Here is a 12,727-nt window from a genome sequence, read left to right as displayed (position 1 = left end):
GCTCTGAAATATGGCTCTGCTTATGGATGGGCACACTTGGAATTAATCAAAATTTCGGGATATTGGGAGCTAGGGCCTGTAAGAAGTCAATGTTTAAAATAATTAGGGCTCAAAAGAGGGAAAAACAATTATATTTATTTATAACAACGAAATGGCTATTTTTGAACACCTGCTGTATGCCAGGCCCTATAATGTGGCTTAACAGGAAATCTTTCCAATCCTCATGATGACTATTGCACAGACAGCTGGCATTCCTTAGTTTAGGGGATGCCCCAAGTCTTGTGATCTATTGCTGCATAACAAACTGCTCCAAAACTCAGTGACTTAAAACAGTAGGAATTTCATTATCTCTCATGATCCTGAGTGTTGTCTGGGGCTCAGCTAGAAAGTGCTTCTTGGTCTTGTTTGGTGTCTGTCGTGGAGCAGCAGTCAGGTGGCGCCGGGGCTGGTGGTCCAAGATGGTGTTGGAGCTGGTCAGCTGAGATGACACTGGGGCTGGTCATCTAAGAAGGGACCTGGGGTGGTCATCCAAGAAGGTGCTGGGGCTGATCATTCAGAGGGGTAACTAGGGCTGGTCATACAAAACAGTGCAGGAGCTGGATATCCAAGATGGTACCAGGGTTGGTCGGACAAGATGGTGCTAGAGCTGGTGGTCCAAGATGGCTTCACCCATCTGCCGGGAGGTGGGCTTTGTTGGGGCCCTGGGACAGATGGGCTTGTATCTTTCTGGAATTTCACAGGATCCCTCTCTGTGTGCGGCCTCTTCACATGGTCTCTCTGAAGGATATCTGGACTTCTTACACAGTGGATCAGGCCCCCGAAAGTGCAGAGGAGGAAGCTCTCTGACCTTCTTAGGGGTCAGGCCCAGAACCAGCCCAGCATCGCTCAGCACATTCTGTAGTTAAGGGAGTGGCAGGACCAGCCCAGAGGTAGCATGGGAAGGGACTGCACAGGTGTGAACGCCGGGAGGCTCGGTTGGTGGGAGCCATCTCTGGGGACCAGCTGCCACCACCGCACGAGAAGGCGTGATGATTTGTATTCTGTAGGTGAGGAGGCTGAAGCTGAGAGAGGCAAAGGGGTTTGCCCAAGCCCCACGTGACTGGGACTGGGAATGGAACCCAGGGCAACCCGCATCCTTGGCCTGCTCTCTCCCTCTTCCTTACTCAGCCTCTCGCACAAAGGGATGTCCCTGAGGGGGCATGATGAGGCCAGAACTCTCCTCTAAGCGCATCTTGTCAAGGGCTGCATGCGTGGCCCTGAGGACGGCCCTCTCATCCACGTGGTTTAGATCTGTCCTTCACAGCAGCGACGGGCCCTGCAGAAAAGGTCACCAAGATGAAGCATGACTTGGTAGGAGACCGACACACAGAGGGACGAGGACCTCCACACACCCCTTACTCGCAGCCACTGGTTCCTTCCGTTCACTCCATCCCATTCTTTCAAGATTTCTGCCTGTGCATCATTACTGCAGATTAAAACATATTCCCGCATGACCTTACCTACCTCACCCTCTCCCTCCTCAGCCAGGAATTTCCCAACTGAGTCTCTGCAGGTGCAACAGGAACCAGGGGCCTCAAGGGGTGAGTGCTCAGGACGTGGGAGATGGAAGCAGGATTCCAGGGCCCGGAAGGAGGTTCTGAAATAAGTCCCCACAGAGTTTGAGAGGTCCCTTCATCCACCCCACACCTATTTTGCCCAAATGTGTTTTTGGACGCACAGTTCCCAGGGAAGAACAGGCCGGCCCCCTGGCCTCAAAGCTCAGCCTTCAGGGTAGGGCAGGAGAAAGAATGTAATCAGAGTTATGGCTTAACGAAGTGAACCGTGATAACCATAAACAGACAGTTTAGGATTTGGTTTTTTTTTTTTGTACAGGGCAGTACCTTTCAGCAGCGACTGGTGTGAGGGTCAAGCTTAAACATTTTCATGTCACAGACAAAAACACAGTAATGCCATTGTTACACTACTTTTCCACCTTAAAATGGAATTGGTTTTGTGGGTTGGGAAAGTTACCAAAAATAAGTTCCTTCAATCACAATGTTTAGCTCGAAGGAAGTTGCTAGATCATTCAAAAGATGAGAGAGGGCAGTAGGCAACTAAGAGCTCTTACAGACAGTGGTATGCCAGACCACCTACACTCAAGCATTTTTTATATTTAATGCATATAATAGACAACAAATTCGGCACAACTGGAGGAGAAAAAGTAAGTTTGTCTATTAGTCCCTAACTACAAGGTAGAGCCAAAATGGCAATATGTAAAAAGTCATACCTGCATGCTGTGTTTTAAGAAAAATAATAATCAAAAAGTGTTCTCCCTCTTGAGAACCAACACCCCACATACCGTATGCCCAGTACTGCTGTGCCAGGCGGGCTGGCAGCACAGCTTCCAGTTCAGGATGGAGGGAGACAGCTTGGGAGTGTGGGCAGCTCTCTCTCCCTCTCCTTCGGAAGGAGGCTTTACTCTAAGTGGGTGAACTCTATTTTGTGGCCTCACACACAGGCTAGTACCTGGTAATAGCCCAAGTCGGGCCTATTTTGGCACTTTCAGAGTTTGTAGCCCTTTGGGACACCCTGAGGAGCTGTTTGTCTTTAAAGCCCACACTAGACACGCTTTAGGTGGGAGACATGAGGGGCCAAGAAACATGGCAGATCCGAAGGGGACAGGTGCCTGGACCACACATTGGGCCAGGGCTTGCCAGACCCATGACCCCAGTGTGACCCTTACAGCACTGCCCAGAGGTGAAGCTGGGATTCTGGCACCTTCGGTGCAGTTGAGCCAATTCTGCCAACTATCCTTTCATCAAAACCAGGGGATAGAACAAAGGTTGAAGTGTATCATCTTGCATATAACTGTTTTTAAAATTTTCCTTATACCCAGGAGTGTCTCTTGCCTCTGTCTTTCCCTCTCCAGGATAGCATAACACCTTGAATTGAAAATTAATGACTCTACCTGGACATATTTTCCCAACTAAATTATAAACTCTCTCAGAGCAAACACCATGTCCCATTTTTCGTACTCATCCTGCCCAGCCCATAAAATGCTTTAACAGATTATGAAGCCCCTTGGCTTCCGAGACGTCCACTTCACTCAGGATTGGCCTTTCTACTTCTTACAGCGTACAAGCCAATATGCCTGAAGGTCAAGGATTTCCACTTGGTGCAGAAGAAAACATCCTCATCTGGAACTGGGAATCAGGTGGCTCTCTGGACCTGGCTCAGTCGCAACTAACTCTATGACCCTGGACAAGTACTGGCTCTCTGAGTCCAGAGTTGATCTGCCCGTGAGACAAAGAAATAGGTTTTGGAGATCTCTATGGTCTCTAATGGGTTGATAACATAAGCTAACCACTGACAATGTTATTTCATCTATTAATGTTGCAGGAATGGTGGGAAAACAAGCAGAACTTGTTTTTATTACTCCAACCCAAGGCCTCATTTTAATTTGTTCTAGAAAGGACATTAGTCCTGATACATTTGCTGCAGACCTACTAATAAAATATCCAGCTCACAGCTGATGAATGTGCCAAATATATAAACAGCCATTTGCATTTTAAATATTTTGGGACCACTTGCAAGATCTGGAACCAAGCTGTCCTGGGCCAGTGACGCCACCAGGTGGCTGGTGCTGGGGTCTCTGCATGTTAGGTGCTAGAAGAAAGAGTCCAAGCAATATAAACCACAAAGTGGGAAGGTTTGGTGAGTGTGTAAGGACAGTAGTAGACAGGACACTGTGGTAGGCTAGTTGGGGAGGCCTTTCTGACAAGGCAGCACTTGAGCTGAAACTTTCATGACAGAAGAGGTCACAAAAGAGCATTCCCCCACAGACATAAGTGCATTTGCAAAGGCCCTGAGGTAGAAATGAGATGACTGTGTTTTTGGAAGACAAAGACACCCTTCACAGCCAGTGCCTGGCGAGCAGGCAGCATGGCACAGATGTAGTGCAGAGGTGGAAGGTGGATCAGGCAAGGCCCTGCAGGTTTCTGGTTGCTGATTCAGTGGGAGGGGTTTGGGAGTCTGAAAGGGTAGTGACAGGGTACTACTTCACTGTCTTTTACATTCCCCATACTCTAGTCAGTTCCACTTTACACAGGATTTCACTCTATGCCAGCCTTTGTTCAGGGATCTCAGAAAAGTTTATCACCCCTTAATCAATCTTCCTTTCCATCTCATTGTGAGCAAAACCACCCTGACCTTGGTCAATGAATGCGCTGCTGTGTTAGCAGACCCCTTGTTGAGGAGATGAAGGTGGCCACACACCCAGCCTGACCAGGCACCCTCACCTGAAGAGGCCATTTCCAGAACAGTCCAGCACCTTGGCACCAGGCCATCCGCTCAGCTGTTTGCTGCTAAGCTGACCCATTTTACAGAGTATGAAGAAAGTTGAAGCTTAGAGACATGCCCCTGGTCACACAGCCAACCACTGCTGGAGCCAGTGATTTCATCTCCTAAGTCCATAACATAATGTGGAAGTAATGCACTGACTCAGCACTTAGTGACTTTTTTTTGGTTCATCAACTATGTTGGCCTCTTGACTACGCAATAGTGGAGGAACTAGACAAGTGTTCCTGCCTTCACGTAGCTCAGCCTGGTAAAGAAGGCCAATATCAACATCTTACTACACTGACAGACAGTGACTGCAATGGGGTATGGGGGAACTCGATAATATGGGTGAATGTGGCAACCACTTTGTTTTTCACATTGCCTAGAGCCAATGTTCTTACAAAGAAGCCTGAGACTTGGTGCCATCTCCATGCTCAGGTTCCCACTGCCAGTTTCAACTGTCCACTACCCACACTTGCCCCTTTGATGTCACTGCTTCAGCCATTCTGGGCAAATAACTGTCATGCCCTGCTGCCGAGGGGATGGGGGCTTCATGTTCCAAAGTAGCCTCTTGGCCTTAGTAGCATCTATCCCAGCTCCACCAATGGCTTGGGGCCTAGCCCCGCAAATGCCCTAAAACTCCCTCCCACCTTCTCTAAATCTATAAACCTGCCTTCTGCAAGCTCTAGAACTGAATGTAAATATAAAGAGTGATTTTTATTTCATATAATGAAAATATAACCTCTTATTCATAGTATTGCCCTGGTGTTTCTGGGCTTTGGTCTTATACAACTGTAGTGATTACAATTCTGCAAAGCCATTTCCTTGGGGGTAGTAGCTATAAGGAGCCTCTGAAGAGAGGAAGCAGTTGACTTTTGGCTGGGATGGACACTGGACTTTCCCTGGGCTCACGGTGAAGCATAAAGTTATCTCCACCTGAAAAGAAACAGAACTAGAAAGAGAAGGACTCACTTCAGGCATCCTGACAAGGTGAGCTTCAGGTTAGGCGATTTGGAGAGTGCTTTCATGGGAGGACAGATATTGGCCAAACCAGAGACCAGAGATGCTGATGTTTCTAATCTAGAAAGGACATTTCTCAGATACTTGTTAGTAGTGCAGAATCCTGAACCCACCACAGACGTGTGAATTGAATCCACACATTAACAAGGTCCCAGGTGATTTCTGTGCTTGATACAGGGTGAGAAGGCTGGTTTCTAGGGCTTTGCTGTATGCTGTGCCCATGGCAGACATAGCTAATCAATCATCGCACTGATGATGAGGTGAGATCCTTCCTTGCACAGCGCTGCAAGTGCCCTACTAATGCCTGAGAGTCAGCCTGGGAAAGAAAGTTTACAGCTGACATGGACTAGGAAAATTGGGAAGATTCAGCCCTAACAGATGGCTAATGAAACAGGAGAAAGAGAAAAAAGTCAGGGCAAGTCAGGCTTTCAGAAGCCCCCAACCAAAAAAGATTTCTAGAAGGAGCCCAGGAAGTGTCTGCAATGTTGGGGATAGTGTTTCAGGGGCTGTGGACCTGGAGTCAGCCAGAGAAGGGTCTCTGGTCCCCTGGGGTCTGGAGCCACTGGAAGCTGCTTGTGGCATCAGTCGAGAGAAAATGAAGAAGGTTCTAGAGGAGCTGACAAGCTTTCACCTACTGGGAGTTTCTTGACCAGGGCTGAAGGACTGGGGTCCGTCTTCCTAGCAGAAAGTCTCAGGTGGAATAAATGGAGCATCTGCTATACCAGGCAGAGACTGGCCTTGTCACTTTGGGGATCTCAGTTAGGTTTCTCAGCCTATGATGAGGGTGGTCCCAACATCCCCTTCTGGCAGATGAGAAAACTGCAGCTCAGGGAGTTTAAATAATGAGGCTGCTAATAAATGCCTTACTGGGAATCCTAACCAGTCTGTCCACCTGTGAGGCCGAACTCCTAAGCTCACAATACTCATCTTTTGGTATTAAAGTATCTATTTCCTGCAGTCTCTTGGCAAATTTCCATTAGAGGGTCCTTGGTGGTCTTGCCTGTGCGAGGGGCAGGAAGGGATGTGGATCAGGAGCTGCCCCGTGGGAGTGATGCCTGGGAGCTGAGGACAGGTAGAACAGGGCTCTAGCATGGTGCTGCCTGTCAGATCAGTTATGGGTTGGGCATCACCAGTGATGTCTTCCTGTCTGTTTTACTGCAAGTATACTTGGCATGTCATACCTGCTCTTTTGTTTATCCCTCCCACTCCCCTTGCTGGGCAGGAATCACTACTCCCATTTTCAGAAGAGGAAGTTGAGGTCCGCAAAGCTCAGGTGCCAGGCCCAACCAAGTGTTCACTGGGCAGAGACTCACATCCACACATGTATGGTCTCAAAGCTAGGACCTCGTTTTAGGCTCATTTAAGAAGTCAGAGGGCTTTTGTGGGCTAGCCTGCATGCTAACCTCCAGGTTTAGCATTGTGTCCATGATACAACTGAGGTTTTAGGCACTCTAATGTCAATAAGCTTTTGCAATACCGTTTATTTATAAGTTGAGGAATTTCTGTTTCTCACAGTGAAAAAACTTTAGAAGCAACTTCCTGCTTAACTTGGTCCCATGACATCTAGTGGCCAGCCAGAAGAGTGCGGTGAAGTCACTGGGCACGCTAGCAGGTGCAAACACTGGTACTTCCAAGATACAAGATGGGCTGAACTTCATAGCGACTGAAGTGTGCATGGAATGTACGCATTGTACATTTAACTCATGTAAAGCCTATAATTCTGGTTTTTGTTCCTAATATTTATTCTTATTTACTCTCTGGTGGAAAATACACCGTATCCAATTCATTGTCTTTTAATAAACTATGTTTGAATATAATATAATAAAATTAATATATTATAAAATACAAATAATATATACAATATAGTCCAAACTCAATACCTGCAGATATATTCAATAAGGATAAGAATGATGAATTTGGAAACACTGCAGGTTAGCAATTAATCTATTCACCTGGGGGTGGAGCAGATGTTTTAGGATCACCAGAATGTCATATCAAAAAAACACCAGAAAAATATACATAAATAGGCTTCACATCTGTTACAGCTAAATGTATGATAAGATAGATGGGCTTCATGAAGACTTTCTGATTACAGGGTAAGCGTAAGAGCACTGCTTGAGTGACTTTCACCCCACAAATGCACAACTGCAAGAGGATCCGCAGGCTATCTCATGAGAACACAGATTTTAACAGCCTCTCCGCTTCCCACCCCATCTCCACCCCAGGATTCAAATAATGGCAAAAATCCAAAGGAAGATTCTTCGGTAATCGATGGTCCTTTACAGGGAGTCCCAGCCAAAAGACAGGAGGAAAATCTTGTCACTGTGGGGCTAGGATAGATGAGCTCAAGAGTGATTTGCCAAATGAACACACTCAAATTAGTTTTCAAACATTTTGGGTTTGGCAAACCGCATATCTTGCTAAGCCCCCTTTCCCAACATTTTTATACCCATGTGAATTTCAAGAGAAATTTAATATGCATGTTTCTGATTGAGTTAGGCTTAACTCAGCACAATTGTTTGAGAGCCACTTTGTGTCCAAAAATCTTCCAGAACCCTTTTATAAGCCCCTTAAAGGACTTTCCTTCTAACCAGGAAGTGCCTTTTGTCCAAGTGAATTGAACTCAAACCCCCAAATAATTCAAATTTGGTTCAAAACTCAGAATCCCTGAATTTTGAAGAGGGTTGTAAAGTTTGCAAACAACTGTTCATGTCACTGAGAAAGTCTGGTGGCAGTATTGAGAAGGGTGGAGTGTTCTGAGTGAGATGCAATGATTATATGTAGTGGTGTTTTGTATTCTTTAAAACCAAAAGTCTGACTTCTTGCTGCTTTATCGAGGGCTGACCTGGCCAAGCAGCTTCCAGATCTGGGTGGCCCAGAGACCTGTGTAGTCCCACCAGCTCTCTGAGGAATGTTGGTACCTTCCTCAGTAGGCTAGCAGGTCCAGCCCCAAAACCTAACACCCAGGGCCACCAGAGAATGGCGGGTTACCTGCACAGCCCTCTGAAGGCCTTTGTACCAAAAGGATTGTCTTCTCTGGGTAGGAACTTACCATCCAGTTTAGGCAATGTAAGCTGTGGATGAACCAATGAGCTAGCTTCATTTATTCCATCCCAGGATTCATTTTGTCTTTGCCTTTTAATTTACCATAAATCTGAGCACAGAATATTCAGAGAATTTGATTAAAGCCCCCAAAAAACCAGAGATGATGATAAGGAGTTTTTTTTTTAATGTTCTGCTTTTTGTATACAAAGGGAGTATTTTGTTTTTCTAATCATGGTGATGGGATGAGGTCTAAATAGTCAGCTGTATCACTTAGGATTAGGTTCAGTCACATAACAGAAAGCCCAAATAGTAAGCTTAAATAAGACACGGATTTTCCCTTTGCTCCCATGAAAGAAATCCAAGAAAGGAAATCCAGGGCAGAAAGCCTGATTCCAGGGTCATCAGGAAACTTGGTTCTCCTTATGTAAAAACTTCTTTATCATGTAATTTTCATTGTCAGAATTACTTTACGGTCACTAGATGGCTGCTGGAGCCCCAGCCCTCATGTCCGTATTCCAGGCTGCAGAAAGAAAGAAGAGCCTGTCGCCAGCTCAGCCCTCATGTAAAGATTTTCTCTGAAAACTCAAACCAAAGACTTGGCCTATATCTCATTAAGCCATCCTGGCTGCAAGAGAGCCTGGAAAATGTTTTATCAATGCACACTGCTACCCTCAATGAGACGCAGTTCCACTGGCAAGAAAGAAGATAAGAACTGGGTGGCCAACCAGCGGTCTCTACCTTACCTGCCATGTTCTCTCCTGGCCTTGTCACATTTCTTAATCACTAGAGGGTTGCTCATGGAAGGTGGACCTGGGGGGAAGTTCCAGTTGCCATGAACTGTTAGGCTGCGTGTGTGTGAGGCTCAATCAAGACCTGACCCACAAATACTTTGATGTATCTTCTTTGCTTTTACATACTTAGTTCTCTGCTTCTACCTGGTCTAAAACTGATATACCCCAGACCAATACTGTGTGTGGAAGATCTTCCCTCAGGGCCAGAAATGCCCAGCAGGGCTAAAAAAGAAAGTGGCTGAAAGATGTGGTGCTAGGGCCCCTTCTCCACTGTGGCTGAGTGTCAGCTGGCTGCTCTTCCTCGGGCCCCGGTGCTCCTCCCTCTGGTGTAAGTAATCACTGATGAAAACTCGCAGCAAGCTTGTTGTGTAATTCCCTGAGGAGAGAATGACATAGTAGCCTGGACTGTATGTGAGGGGTCTTAAGTTACAGTGAGTGGCCACGAAAGGGAAGTAGTTCCCAATTCAAGTCAGATTCGGGCAACACCGACTGACTCACATGGAATGTGGAATCCACTCCATGGACACAAGTGGGGAGGTGTCACAGTAGAGTTAACCTTCTCTCACCTCAGGGACACTTCAGCCCATTTTATAGCCAAGACAACTGAGGTGAGGTCATGTTTGCTGAGCCACTGAAGAACCTCACTGTTTCCTTACTTCAGACAATGACCTTCACCCGAGAAGCCTGGGTCTCCACCACAGGGTTCCGCACATCCAGGTCCCAGAGCTTGGCCTTGACTCCCAGTTGTTGGGTGAGGCGTGCGGGAGGCCACCAGCTCTGGGGACCCTGGGGGCCCTCAGAAGGCTTCTGGGCACCCCCAGGGAGGCTTAAATATCAGACTTGGAATAAAGAAAAACAAAACAGAGGCTCCATTATTATCATCATTATTATTAAGTACATTTGCTACAGAACTCAACATTTTCCAAAATGTTTATACACTTAAAATGGAATTAGGTTGAGCTTGGGGGTGGTAGCATCTAACTTCAATTTTGTCTTAAATACATGCTTATTTTCATGGAATGTTCACTGAACAAACAAGCCTCCGACAGGAAACATCCTGGATTCAGACAATCTGACATGCCATGAACCAAGCAACACACAACAGCAGAGCCACAGAGCTGAATACAAAATAAAAATATTATTTTTACAATGAAATTAGCAGAGTAACTGTTGACCAGGGAAGCTTCCACCAGCCAGAAAGAAGCCGGGGAACTTGCTACTTCCTAGAAGAAAAGCCTTGGCAGGAGGTCTCCAGCAAGAACAGGAAAATAAGGAACTGGCATGTATACAGAACTTTATGGTTTATAAAGCACTCTTTCATACCATTTTCTTGCTTGAGCTTCCCCAAACGCTGTAAATTGAGATTATTTTGCAGAAAAAGAAACTGAAGCTCAGAGTGATGAAGTGTCCAACCCAAGAGAACACAGCTGGAATCCAGGTGAGGGATGTGGTCAGGAGGGGCTGGGCCTCTGGTGCCTGAAATGTTCAGGTAATCGTCCTGCCACCCGGACACCCACTGGCTAATGGCCCTTCCTCCTGGTCACCATCTCGGAGGCAGGACCTCAGGGTTTAATTTCTATGAAAGACACAGCCTAGAGGGACTCTGCTATGACTTTGCACCTGTACATCTGTTGTGTTCTCTGCTGTCCCGGTGACATGGGGGACACAGGACCAGGTGCTACCCTTGGTGAAAGAAGGACACAGAGGAAAGGAAGAGAAATCCCTCCTCCATGGCCTGCCCCACCCACCCCACACAGTTTGGCTTTGGTTCCTCCACTGTCGGTGATTCTGGGACAAGTATCTGCGTGCCTCTGTTTACTCACCTGTAAAATGGGGAGAAGAGTATCTTGCTTCCTCCCTCCCACTGGGTGGCAGGTCAGGGGAGCAGAGGTATTCTGCTGGTCTGGACAAGTCTGGAGCCAGGCCTATCCCCTGACCTGCTCTCTGGGAGACCCCTGCTATGGCCAAGTGCCCCGCTCCTATCCCAGGCTCCCAGGATCATGTGGGTGGGTGTCAACAGGAGAAGCTGCAGGTGAGGCAGTATGTGTCATTGCTACTGGCCCCCAAGGCCAGATGCTGCCAGTCACAAGGGTGTCTTTCTGTGTGAAGTGAGGTGGCCTCCATTCCTGACTTTAAGGTAAGCAAGGTGGCAGCTGTCCACCTTCAAGCGAACAGGCTCACTGTCTTATCCTAAGGGATCAGAGTTCCTAAACCCCCACCCCATTTGCCTCCACCCATCCAGCCAACAGTTACTTAACACAATTTCTTCTACAAATTTTCAGATTTTTTTTTTTTAAGCCCTCGCACCAGGGACATAAGTTCAACCATCCAGAATCCCAAAGAAACTCTTGGAATGGAAGTTAAGGTTAGAAAGCTTCTCTACTTGCAGTCTCATGGTGCTTGGTATGCCCCACAGACTTGGGTCCCTGGCCCCAGGACAGGGAGGGTCTGCCATCAGACCCTGCAGGCCCTCCTGGGCCCTGGCACCCAGATGCTGGGGGTCAGCATCCAGCCATGGGCCTTGACATGAGACATCCACCCACATCTTTCCAGGAGACCTGTGTGGGTGCCCTGGGCCAGCTAGTCAGGGCAGAGACCCAGGGAACTGGCAGGAACAGCTGAGGAGAGAGGAAACGTTGCTCTGCGACTCATCAGTGTTAATGAACCTAGCGTGGAGGACAGATGCACTGATGTCAGTCAACTGTAACCCATTTAGGGGACCCATTATCCCCTGTCCCTGCCTCACCTGTGTATCCTAACTCATAACAGCACAGGATGTTTTCACCCCAAAGGGCAGGTTATCTGATGAGGGGGTTCCTAAAATCTCGAAAGCTTATTCCATTATCCAGAAGGTCGCCCAGCAGCACTGTAGTGAGGAAAGAAAGAGGGACCAGCAATGGATGCTGAGATCCCAAAAACAAACAGAAAGAGCCTCGAGACAGTAAGACGTCCCCTCAGCTCCCATTGCCCGTCACTTGCGATTACTCACAGAAGGAACTGGAGTGAAGGGCTGAGCCTGTCTTGAGGATTAAACCACTGCTTTTGTCCTGGGGTTCGTGCCCCCACATCATTGTTCTAGGAACCCGAGGGATGACATGCATGAGAAGCTCCTTCCAAGTCTCAGACAGGACCTGGGGCAAGTCCCTGGCGTTGGGGGAGTGTTTCCCAAATGGCTAAACAAGAGGATCCAGGGATCTTCTGCTTCCGTGGGAAGTTATGAGCAATCTGCGAACCAAAAGCTTTGACTCTTAAAACGTTAAGCTGCAAAGATCTCCTGTGCTTTCTCTTTTCTTCATTCTTTCAAATTGAGGTATAATGTATGCATTTTAGAAACCATGATTGCATCCCAGGGCCCTGGGCTGGACAGCGGTGTGAGCCTGTGAAGGTCAGAGGCCCAGCGATGCGGGGACTCCACAGCGCGGTGCAGGAAGGGAGGGCCAAACGTTTTCCCTTCACCTTCTGCCCCTTGGCGTGTGAAGCCCCAGGGCCACGAGGAAATTCCAGGCCGAGTGGGGCTCGGCGGGCGTCTGTCCTGAGAGCGGAGACCCAGCGGC

The 12,727-nt window shown here is 47.6% G+C and overlaps 2 long non-coding RNA genes across 3 annotated transcripts; both read right to left on the bottom strand.

Moving 5' to 3' along the window:
- Positions 1–320: 320 nt before the first annotated feature.
- Positions 321–2,666, bottom strand: LOC130681451 (uncharacterized). The gene is made up of 2 exons (XR_008994611.1): positions 1,504–2,666; positions 321–1,315 (listed from the first exon to the last, which is right to left on the bottom strand). It is a non-coding gene; the product is annotated as an uncharacterized LOC130681451 (long non-coding RNA).
- A 5,895-nt stretch (positions 2,667–8,561) lies between these two features.
- LOC118908751 (uncharacterized) lies at positions 8,562–12,721 on the bottom strand. 2 transcript variants are annotated; one of them, XR_008994610.1, is made up of 4 exons: positions 12,163–12,721; positions 11,920–12,039; positions 9,830–11,791; positions 8,562–8,902 (listed from the first exon to the last, which is right to left on the bottom strand). It is a non-coding gene; the product is annotated as an uncharacterized LOC118908751 (long non-coding RNA). The 2 variants fall into 2 exon arrangements; XR_005023329.2 differs by having other exon boundaries at positions 8,562–11,791.
- Positions 12,722–12,727: the final 6 nt, after the last annotated feature.

Source organism: Manis pentadactyla, chromosome 18 (assembly GCF_030020395.1).
Source record: "Manis pentadactyla isolate mManPen7 chromosome 18, mManPen7.hap1, whole genome shotgun sequence".
Lineage (NCBI taxonomy): Eukaryota > Metazoa > Chordata > Mammalia > Pholidota > Manidae > Manis > Manis pentadactyla.
This window is presented reverse-complemented; position numbering and strand designations above follow the sequence as displayed.